The following is a 12029-nucleotide window of genomic DNA, read 5'->3' on the forward strand; positions in this document are numbered from 1 at the left end:
AATGAAGTACACCTTCCCCAAATATTTGCATAAAGAAAGCAGATTCTGAGGGACAGACAATACAAATATGCCATATTAGTGATAATCTATACCTACAACCACTGAAAGGAATATAAATAGAATAAGAATATAAAAATTAAATTGTGACACGATCAAAGGTTAATTGAAAATAAACAAAAAATGATGCCAAGTTTCTGTTTGGGCCCACTTTGGCTGGCTAGGGCTAAGCCAGAAGATAGGTAGGTTTTAATTTTAATCTTTTATAAATATTGTAACACACTGGGCCCACAGGATGGAGCATACTAGAAATTTGAACCAGATTGACTTGTTGCTAGCTGGTGCCCTTTTAAGCTTTAAATGACAGGATAGAATAGGTTGATTCAATGGCCAAAGCAGATCCTTAATACTACTAGCTCAAGAATGACTTATCGACCACCCAGCAGGAGAAAAAAGCCTAGCTGATCACGTCTTAGCTCATTAACTCTGAAGGTCTCACTTAATTCTACTGTTGCTAACCAAGAAACCAAATTTAGAATTCATCTTCTAGCCTCAAAAAAGTTATCTCACCACTATGGAAAAAGATTAAAAGGAAAACCACTTATTTCCCCCCAGAATTAACAGTTTCTTCCAAGGTTGATTCCTACCATAGGTCTTTATTTTGAGCATGAACAATCTTTATCTACCATTAAAAGCAAGCTAACCACACATACACCATCCTATTACCCAGCCTAGAGAAGTCTAACAGCAATTCAGAAAGACATAAGCAAAACAACTGTTTTGCATTTATGTATCTTTAATATTTAACAGCTGCCTTTCCACTCATTGCTACTTAAGGCGATCAAACATTAAAAATACAATATAAATAACACACCAATAAAACCACCACTCTAATACAACACAAACCATGTATGTATATGACCTATTAAGCATTTTAAGTCACTGACATCAATTAGATTTAAGCCTATGTGCTGATGTCTGTCCCACTGCAAACAATGCAACTTAGAAGTGCTTAACTTTGACCAGTGGAATATAGGAAATAGCCTTATATCGTGCTAGTCTATTGGTCTATCTTGCTGGCAACAACTCATCAGAGTTTCAGCCCTATTTGGAGGCACCAGGGGCTAAATCTAGGGCCTTTACATGAAACACACATGCCCTAACATTGAGCTACTGCTGTTCCCCTTTGGTCGGCTTATGGCTGAACTCTGCTCCGTAACCTTAGTGACATTAGCCGAGCAATATGTTAGCAATGATAGAATCATGTTTTCAGGTCACCTGCTTCAAATAAGAACTCTTAAGTGATCAGTGCCTGTTGAAAACCTTTCTCTTCCACAAGCCTTCTGAGTATGTACATCTACAGCCTGCATAGTGATACAGTTATCAGTGTTCTTGTTTAAGTGCAAGTGATTACAGTATTATTTATGCTTAACTGGATTTTTATGCTTTATTGTTGTTTACATTGTTACCCACTCAGATCATTTACGATGAAGGGCAGGAAATATATTCAACAAATGGTTTGCAATCTTTTTAAAAACAAACAAACACGTTGACTAACAAGCCTTTTTTAACAGTGTTTACTGCAGAAAATGTTTCTAGGGGCAACACTACTGTTGTTTTCTTCAGTTCAAACTACAGTATTTGAACAAGATTATATATTTTGCATTTGATAACCAGACATTGCATATTATTTAATATACTATAGCCTTTAAGTGGTTTTTTATTTTTAATTAAAAAGAAAGTGATCTCATATAATCCTCACCTGCATTTACATTTGAGAATACAACTTCCTCTGTAGAACAGGAAGTGAGAAATCTGAAGCTCACTGGCTCCAAAATTTGTGGAACTCTTTCTGTGTTCCCTTTATACTAAGGTTCAACTACTTAATTCAACTTAGCATTTTCAAATTGAATTGTCAACATATGTTGTCATCTCAACTGCAGCAATCAACACAGCACCACAGAGATGGCATATTTCAGATATTTATTTTCCCCCTTTTCTAAAATCCTACAAAAGTTCTCTGAAATATTGGCTGAAAAACCACAAAATATATCACTTACTGTTCAGCAAAAGCAAAAACATCTCTTCTCTTTTCTACTCTTGCTGGGCAATATGCTAATATACATTGTCATATGTCCTATATACAGTTCCAACTTTCTTTCAAGATTGACCAAAACAAAGAAATTGTGATGGGTGGGGTGCAGACTCAGAGCTTGGTGTTTTAATACTTATTACAGTCCCGAGATACATTCACAGAGACAAGACAGCTTTATCTACAAAAATACTTCAAAAACCCCACTTTCCCGATCAGAGGTTCCAAATGGTATCGCAACATTAACCCACCCAGCACGTAATTCGGAATAGATAGCGTGTTGCCGGTACACAAGGTAATCCTTCCTGCAAACGCCCTCCATGCCGGCAGGGACTAATGGCTTTACAAGGCCAACTCCCCAAACATGGGACTTCCAGCAGGTTGCGAAAAGGGGGCCGGATTAAGCACAGGACACACTGAAATAGAACGTGTGTGAGCCAACAATGGAAATAGCTGCACCTAAAGGAAACCCAAGAGACAGGGATGGCAAAAGGGGTCCTTTGAGGAAGCAGCCCAAGACGCGGGTTACACACAAACTGCAAATACCTGAGGATTAACGCAAAAGAGCGTAAAAGGGGGAGGGGGGAGAGAATAAATGTCAACAAACAAGACTGCCTCTTCAGTTTCTACTCAGGCACGTACACAGAGAGAGACAGGAGATATAAACAGGCAGGAAGAGAAAGCACGGAGGAAAGGCGGGGGTGGGAAAGGTCTCGAGAAGTAACCAGCCAGACACGGAGACAAAAGTTCACACACACACACACACAGGGGAGGGGGGAGGAGGAAGAGGCTGAGGAAGACAACATGTAAGAGGAGCAGCGCCACCTTCTCCCCGGCACACTCCCCGCAACCAGACGCCTCAGGAAAGGGGTCTCGGCTCCCACAAGAGCCCAACGCACACACGGGAGAAGGGCAGGGCGACTAACTTTGGGGGCCAACTTCCAACGCGCCTCCCCCCGCCCGCCTCTCTCTCTCTCTCTCTCGGAGGAGACCTGTTGAGCGGCTTCAGGGCTAAGTCAGAAAAAGGGCGTCTCACCTTCGCGTTCCTACTGAAAGCAGCACCGGACGGGGCTCAGCCTAAATCGGGAGAGGGAGGAGGCGCGCGCCCGGCAGCTCCGCTTCTTCACTTGAGGCCCCTCAGAATAACAGACGCGGGCCGGAGACAGGCAGCGAGACACAGCCCTCCCAATTCACCCCGCGCGCAGCCGCCCAGGGAGGAAGGCAGAGCCGAGCACCACAACTTCGGTCGCCGCCGCCGCCCCGCCTCCTGTGCCAGATCCCCAGCAACGAAACCGACTTCCCACGCTGCGCGCATGTGCGCACCAGTTTCTCCCTCTCTCTCTCTCTCCTCCCCCCCCCCACCATCTCGCCTCTCTCTCCCCCGCCCCATCCTCAAGCCCCTCCTCGCGAGGGTAGGGGCGAGCTCCTGGAAACGTGCGCCTGCCCTCTGCTGCCGAGTGTTCTCCAGACGTCACGGTAGCTGCGCGCGAGCGAGTTTCTTCTCGCGCTCCCTCACGCGCAGCTACCTCGCGCGAATTCCTCTCCCCAGCTCCGCGTCTCCTGATCACCTCCAACCGCAGCTTGCCAGAACCGTCGAAAATGCCTTTGACCGTGTGAGGGAAAGGATGGCGGGTGGTCGTGAGAACTCTTGAGGGGAAGGAAGGCAGGGTTGGCGCTGCCCCTGCCCACTCCGCTTATAACAGCCTCTCTGTAGGTAGAAATGGAACAGGTGAAGTTTCTCAACCCTGGGTTAAGTTTCTCTCATGCGTTTACGTGGCGGGCCGCGTTCAGATGATTATAAACCATTTTGTGAATAATAAGCAGCCCTTTAGTTCATTAATTAAGTTAAATGTAAATGCAAGCTAACTTATAATTAACAAAAGGTGTTAGCTCATTTGTAAAAAGCCCAAGACCACATGTTGGCCTTTTTATTTAACAAAACCCACTTGACGGTAGTACAATTTACACAAAGCAACACCAAAATAATAATAATAATAATAATAATAATAATAATAATAATAATAATAATTTATACCCCGCCCACTCTGGGCGGCTCCCAATCAAGTGTTAAAAACAATACAGCATTAAATATCAAAAACTTCCCTAAATAAAACGTTTCATTTATCAATAAAATATGATTAAAACAGATTAAAAACATTTCAAAGGGTAATTAAAATCAACAATACACTAAAAATTATAAGATACCAATCAAATCAATAGTTAAGAATGGAGTGGAAGTATTTCGAAGATTATATGTCAAAATATTATTCTAAAAATGACATGCTAATAGGCTTAGAATAAAAAATGTATTTCAATAAAGAAAGAAGGAAAAATCAGAATTTAACAGAAATAATTTATTATAGAACGCAAGGAAAAAAAGGTAGAAATAAATATAAAGAAGTCGAATTGCTGTGGAGGGAAGTAGAGGGTGGGCGGTGGGTTTTATAATTAAGTGTATAATTATGCAGCTGTTATTATGTATATATGTTAAGTTTCAATAAAGATCTTTGGGGGGGGACTACTCTCAGACTATTCAAGGAAACCCCCCCCAAAACCCCAATTCGCTAAAAACAAACTAAAACACATGTAAGTTCTACATGTCTGAATAGGCCTGCCTAAACAAAAATATTTTAAGCAGGTATCAAAAAGTATAATAAAGGTGCCTGCCTGATACTGATAGTGAGTTCCAAAGTGTTGGTGCTTTTCTTTTGAGAATTTCTTTCCCGATAATAAGCATGCACCAGAGCCAAACAGCAGTTAAAATAAAATTGTGCCATCACCTCACTAGCCCATGAACAAAATTTGCCCTTAAACACTTCCTTCTCACCTTATGCTGCATAAACCCACTCCACTAACATAAGAGATTGGGCTGGGGGCGGCAAGCAGATACACCTGGCCTTTGTCACCTGAAATGTATATTTTCATATCACAGTGTAGTTTACAATATAAAAACACAAAAACAGCAGGAAAGTGAAGAGGGGATTGTGAATCAACTAAAAGGAAAGTGGGAACCAGTAGATTCCCCCTGAAGAATGGGCTGTTTGGCTGCACATTTGATTACACTTGGAAATAAGGTCCCCTGTAAATATTCCCAAATAAATTGATTATAAGGACTATTCCCCACCCCTTTGGAGCTGAATTGGCCCTGTATTCCTTCCGAATACTTAAGCCGGGAAGCAGAGTGATCATGCCTGTTATGAAAAGGTCCAAAGTTAATACAGTGGTACCTCGGGTTAAGAACTTAATTTGTTCTGGAGGTCCGTTCTTAACCTGAAACTGTTCTTAACCTGAAGCACCACTTTAGCTAATGGGGCCTCCCACTGCTGCCGTGCTGTTGGAGCACGATTTCTGTTCTCATCCTGAAGCAAAGTTCTTAACCCGAGGTACTATTTCTGGGTTAGCTGAGTCTGTAACCTGAAGCATATGTAACCTGAAGCGTATGTAACCCAAGGTACCACTGTAATAACATCTGCCTCTTCCTGAGTGCTGTCCCTTTGAGGTATACCTCCTCTCAGGGAATTGCATCAGGCATCGGTCCAGATTTCTTTTAAAACTAAGCTACATTCTTATTTCCAGAAGCAACATCTCCATGTGAAATGTTCACCTATTAATACTTGGAGATAACACTCAAAACATAATTATTGGTAAGTAACCTCTATTTCTTTCTTGAAATAAAGCAATAGAAAAAGTAACCTGAACTGAAATATTTAAACCTTGGACTTTTTCTGGAAATAATACAATAAAACAATGAGATTGATCTGATGCAATCTCTAATTTCCTATTGGAGTATACCCTGGGGGTGGTTAGAAAGTAAATTATTGTGCACAGCAGAAGCACTGGCAAAATTCTAGTACACCACCTAATGTGTATTGAGTGCTGGAATTCTTTCAAAGAACTTTGGACTAGGTGAATTTAATGTAGGAAGGCATTTTTATGTTCTTAATCAAGACTGCACCGCAAGTTCTTAGATAATTAAGACATAACTTAAGAGATGCCAAGTATGCACTCTTGCTTTGCATATTTAACAGGTAGTGGTGTTCTTTGAGAATCATAGGTTGAATAGAAAGGGTAAACAATGCAGAGCTGAAATATTTGGAAACTTCTTAGACTAAAAATTATATAAAAATGAAACAGACAGGTAGCAAAATAAGTACCCAAATACAATAGTAAGTGTCTTATCTTACAACCAGTTAATAGTTTAGCAATCCAAAGTGACTTTTATATTTTTAGTGCTGCTATTTTTGGATACTAACCTGTTGAATATTTATGTTACTCTGTGATGTCTTAGGGTATTTAGAAAAGCAGATCAGGTGTCAGTTGCATGTTTTATATTACATTTTAAAGCAATTTCTACTATCAGGCTGGAAAGTTTCCTCTATTTAGGGGGAAAACACAATTAAGAAAAACATTTAGTTTTTAAGGTCCTTCAGATATGTAACTCAAAAGTTGATACGTGCAAATAAATAAATAGGAATGTGGAATTGTAAAAAAACCAAAAAACCCTGTGCCATGATGTCACACTTTAGGATGTGTGGACATAATTTTACTGTTAATGTGGAATTCCTTTTAAGATGCAGTATGGTGTTGTACCTTAACAGCATCATCTTTTAAAATTTTAAATAGTTCAGCTGGAATACCATCACTTCCACTGGCCTTGTTATTTGCAGTGCTTTCTAAGGCCCATTTGACTTCACTCTCCAGGATGTCTGGCTCAAGGTCAGCAACCACACTACCTGGGGTTAAGGTGCTACACTCCATATGCCAGCAAATTTGGAAAACTCAGCAGTGGCCAGAAGATTGGAGAAGATCAGTCTACATCCCAGTCCCAAAGAAGGGCAGTGCCAAAGAATGCTCCAACTACCGCACAATTGCACTCATTTCACACGCTAGCAAGGTTATGCTTAAAATTCTACAAGGAAGGCTCAAGCAGTATGTGGATCGAGAACTCCCAGAAGTGCAAGCTGGATTTAGAAGAGGCAGAGGAACCAGAGACCAAATTGCAAACATGCGGTGGATTATGGAGAAAGCTAGAGAGTTCCAGAAAGACATCTACTTCTGCTTCATTGACTATGCAAAAGCCTTTGACTGTGTCGACCACAGCAAACTATGGCAAGTTCTTAAAGAAATGGGAGTGCCTGATCACCTCATCTGTCTCCTGAGAAATCTCTATGTGGGACAAGAAGCTACAGTTAGAACTGGATATGGAACAACTGATTGGTTCAAAATTGGGAAAGGAGTACGACAAGGCTGTATTTTGTCTCCCTGCTTATTTAATTTATATGCAGAATTCATCATGCGAAAGGCTGGGCTGGATGAATACCAAGACGGAATTAAGATTGCCGGAAGAAATATCAACAACCTCAGATATGCAGATGACACAACCTTGATGGCAGAAAGTGAGGAGGAATTAAAGAACCTTTTAATGAGGGTGAAAGAGGAGAGTGCAAAATATGGTCTGAAGCTCAACATCAAAAAAACGAAGATCATGGCCACTGGTGCCATCACCTCCTGGCAAATAGAAGGGGAAGAAATGGAGGCAGTGAGAGATTTTACTTTCTTGGGCTCCATGATCACTGCAGATGGTGACAGCAGCCACGAAATTAAAAGACGCCTGCTTCTTGGGAGAAGGGCAATGACAGGCCTAGACAGCATCTTGAGAAGTAGAGACGTCACCTTGCCAACAAAGGTCCGTATAGTTAAAGCTATGGTTTTCCCAGTAGTGATGTATGGAAGTGAGAGCTGGACCATAAAGAAGGCTGATCGCCGAAGAATTGATGCTTTTGAATTATGGTGCTGGAGGAGACTCTTGAGAGTCCCATGGACTGCAAGAAGATCAAACGCATCCATTCTTAAGGAAATCAGCCCTGAGTGCTCACTGGAAGGACAGATTGTGAAGCTGAGGCTCCAGTACTTTGGCCACCTCATGAGAAGAGAAGACTCCCTGGAGAAGACACTGATGTTGGGAAAGATGGAGGGCACAAGGAGAAGGGGGCGACAGAGGACGAGATGGTTGGATAGTGTTTTCGAGGTTACCAGCATGAGTCTGACCAAACTGCGGGAAGTAGTGGAGGACAGAGGTGCCTGGCGTGCTCTGGTCCATGGGGTCACGAAGAGTCGGACACGACTAAACGACTAAACAACAACAACAACATGGTGTTGTACAAGGCCATAATCAGTAACAATATTCCAATGGATGAACCATGAGCTCAGCTGAATATTTGTTTGATGCTACTCTTGCCGGTCCCATTGTCCAATAAACGAGTCCCTCTTCAGCTTTATAATCAGTTTCTCTCTTTGATAGTAGTAACAGCTATGAAGGCAGCAGAACATATGGTTCTGAGCATACCCGTTGCCCCACTGAAGCATATTATTGCACACCATCCCAATTTCAGAGCAGTACAAGATTACTGTACTGGAGTTCTAGGCACTCAATGGGGGTTTCTGTTTCCTTTTGGAAATGAGGCACAGTGGAGACTTGTATTTATAATATGTGGCTTATTTACACATATTTACAACCTGTACCTGCGATGGAGGGGTTCACAACATCATCACCCCAAAAAGGTCTTGCTTCTTCCTTAGTCATAGCCTTGGATTCAAACAGAAATCAAACACTGTGTTCTGACCCTCCCCTCAGCTTTCCAGCTTGTTTCTTTCCTTCTAAGTGAAGTTATTGCTTCCTAACCTCTCTGTTTTAAACTCTGGCTTTATTTGTTGAGGGAGAGGGGCCCACCCATTTGCTGTCTCACACTTGAGCCCTCAATCCTTTGTTCTCCTAATGGCCCAGGCAATTACCTTATCAGGAACCTAGCCTGGCTTATTTTTTAAACACCTGCTGGACCTTGGGGTTCAGTAGGCTTGATTAGATTTCAACACATATTGGTTCTGGGGATTAAAAGGGTCCAGCACCCACAAACTTCTAATAATATTACTTGAGCAGCTCCATTTTCAGTTACCTTTTTATTGGTAAGAATTCTCAGAAGATAACCATGTTAGTTTGCTATGGCAAAAACAACAATGAAGAGCCATGTGGTACAGTAAGTCAAGTCCATAGGCGCCGACTCCATGGGGCTTGAGGGGGCCCGAGCCCCCTCAAAAATTCGTTTGGGGGGGGCTCCGCCCCCCCAATAATCTCCGGCGCCCCTCCAGCAGAGCGCCATCGCCGCCCCTCCCCCAGCCCAAAATGCACAGGGAGGGGCGGGCTGCATGCCTCCTGCCCTCCCTCCCGAGCAAAAGCTCCACCCAATTTCCTTTGGAGCTGATTAATAGGCGCAGCATGCTCTCCCCTATTCGCTCACGAGGAGGCGGCGCCACTTTATTTGCATATTCATGAGCTTATTTATTATTCATGAGCTTTCCCGGGCCCCCCCAATATTTTTTGGTCAAGTCCCAAGCAAGGTGGAGAGCTTAAAGGTTTTTTCCACACCATGTATGCTTGGGATTACCCAGTGTGAAAAACTCCTTTAAGTCGTTGCTTTGCTTGCTGAGCAAGGCTTGCCCACAACACTGGCTTTGGGATACTCTCACCAGATTTTGCGGTACAATCAGAGTTCCCTTGAGATCTTGTGTGAGCATCCCTAGCCCTCTAGAGCCAACATTGTGAGTGGGCTTTGCCTCTCAAGCAAGGCTGAGAGCTTAAAACCCCTTTTTGTACTGGGTAACCCAAGTTGACCTGGGACTCATCTACACATTTTAAAAATGAGTTTAAAAATGGTTATGATAATCCTATAGCCATATGACATTCTTTTAAAACGTCAATACAGTGGTACCTCAGTTTTCGAACTTAATCTGTTCCTGAAGTCTGTTCTTAAACCAAATCCGTTCTTAAACTGAGGCGCGCTTTCCCAAATGAGGCCTCCCGCCGCCAGTGCCCTCCCACCGTTCAGCTTCTGCTCGTAGACCAAGGTAAAGTTTGCAAACTGGAAAACTACTTCCAGTTTTGCGGGGTTTGTAAACCGAATAGTTCGTAAACAGGACTGTCCGTAAACTGAGGTACTACTGTAATGCGTTATTGAGACGTGACACCAGAGGGTGCTGCAGAACCCACTCCCCATCAAATAAGAGGGAGCCAGGGATGTTCTTGTGAGGACTTGTGGGATAATCCAAGTTCTTGTGAGCTCTCAAGAGCTAGTGCTATGAATGGGCCTTCCCCATCAAGCAAGGCTGAGAGCTTAAAAGCTTTTTTATGCTGGGTAACCCAGACCCACCACAAAAGAGCTTCTAAGTTCTTGGCCTTGCCTGCAGAGAAAGCCCTGTTGAGTGCACAGGCTTTGGGAGTGCTGGGGATGCTTTCTCTCACTCTTCCTCACCTGATAGCTATGGGGCCACTCAGAGGATTTGGAATATATGCAACTTACACATATATGCATTACTTTTGGAATCAAACCCCCATGTAAGATGAGGGATTATTGTACTTTAAAGACTGGAAAATTTATCATAGCACAAGCTTTCATAGACTAGAGTCCACTTCTTTAGATGCATGAAGCATCATCCTAAGTTGAAGGGATGGATATGTATATAGAAGGATATTGGTCTAAATAGATGTAAATAAAAAGATGACGTACAGAAGTTAGCATAATATGAAATGCAAAAAATGCAAACTGTGACAATTATTGTGAAGCTGAAATATATGTAAAGTAATTACAAAAGCTTTTCACAAATCTTGTGTTGATAACAATTTTTTTGGCACAGGTAAGCTAATAAATACATATTGTGAGAGAAATGATATTACAGTATAATGATTCCAGACACAGGTGATAGAATTTAACTTTATGATAAATTTTAATTCAGTAGTTACATATTGGAGAGTTACTTTGAATTTCCTGTGTTCACAATTGGCTACTTTACGGTCAGTTGCTGATTTTCTTTGGAGCCTGTCAGCTTTGGACCATATTTCATGAATGCTTATGCCATTATAGATCTGCTGGAGTTAAAGGTACAACAAAACTTACTGTACAAACTTTTTCAATTTATCATTAAATAAACAAGGCAATGTTCAATGCTCACATTTTTTATAATTCTCTTAATTATGACAAAATAAGAATAGTATCTGCACAAAAACTTAGTTAGACTACAGGACAAAGTGTTTGATAATGTTGCCCTCCAGAGGAGGAATGAGATACCACAGGAAGAAAAGTGCGAAGAGGAAACAATTTCCAGGCATTCTCTAATGGCAATCATGGTATTTCACAAATAATGAAGTAAGTAGTGGAGAGAGTCTATTCTTTCTAATGGGCCTATACTCAGTCCAATTGTTAATAATTTATTTGGCACTTTTGCAGTCCTGTCCTGTTAATGTTTACTCAGAAATTGTTTGCATTGGGGCTCAGGATCTTCACAAACTTGGCGGAGTTTCAGGCCTGATGAACATAGCAGCTCATGCCCTGTAGGTCCTACTCCATGAATTCAGTTACTAAGACTAAAAGTTGCTGCCTCCCCACAACCGTCTATGTCTCCTTCTCTCCAGGGAGTATTGCAGGCAATCAGAGATCATGTGCAGCCAGTCTTTGCTCTTCCTGTTTGATACATTTCCTGGTTCTGGGAGTCAGGGGGGAGAGGAGCTTGTCACAGCAGGAGAGGGGACACCTGTGACTCTTCACTAGCTTGATTCATCTCTGCCTCTCGACTTCCCCCCTCCCACTCACCTCCTTCAGGTTCTGCCCCTGATTCTTGACTTCTCTCTGCCACAGGCTCTCCCCACTCTCTAAGTCTTGCTACCCCTTTGGCTTCCAACACTTCCTCTTCCCAGTCGTCTCCTTCTTCTCCACTCATCATTGTCCCACCACCACTCTCCAGGGTCTGAGCCTTCTTCCCTTGGTGGTTCCCCAGCTGGGGATTCATCTGTGTCCAACCAGTCAGTGACAGATGGATAGACATCTTTCTTTATCTGCCTATATACATAAAAATGTAAAGCTGTCATCACTCTGCAGTTTGCAGTCTTCCA

The 12029-nt window shown here is 42.3% G+C and overlaps 1 protein-coding gene and 1 long non-coding RNA gene across 5 annotated transcripts in view; one reads left to right on the forward strand and one right to left on the reverse strand.

Annotated features, from left to right (window-relative positions):
• Positions 1-3403, reverse strand: part of PALS1 (protein associated with LIN7 1, MAGUK p55 family member) — a 54234-nt gene extending 50831 nt beyond the window's left edge. For 2 of the 3 annotated variants that reach the window (XM_028725721.2, XM_028725727.2), the window contains exon 1: positions 3126-3403. The gene's annotated coding sequence lies outside the window, so the exon portion shown is untranslated. The remainder of the gene's footprint in view (positions 1-3125) is intronic. The other variant, XM_028725733.2, reaches the window with a different exon arrangement.
• A 139-nt stretch (positions 3404-3542) lies between these two features.
• The window catches only part of LOC114595582 (uncharacterized), a 73145-nt gene continuing 64658 nt past the window's right edge, over positions 3543-12029 (forward strand). Inside the window, exons 1-2 of one of the 2 annotated variants that reach the window (XR_013392813.1) lie at positions 3543-3818; positions 5666-5733. This is a non-coding gene — a long non-coding RNA (uncharacterized LOC114595582). The remainder of the gene's footprint in view (positions 3819-5665; positions 5734-12029) is intronic. The other variant, XR_003706296.2, reaches the window with a different exon arrangement.

This window comes from Podarcis muralis, chromosome 1 (assembly GCF_964188315.1).
Source record: "Podarcis muralis chromosome 1, rPodMur119.hap1.1, whole genome shotgun sequence".
NCBI lineage: Eukaryota > Metazoa > Chordata > Lepidosauria > Squamata > Lacertidae > Podarcis > Podarcis muralis.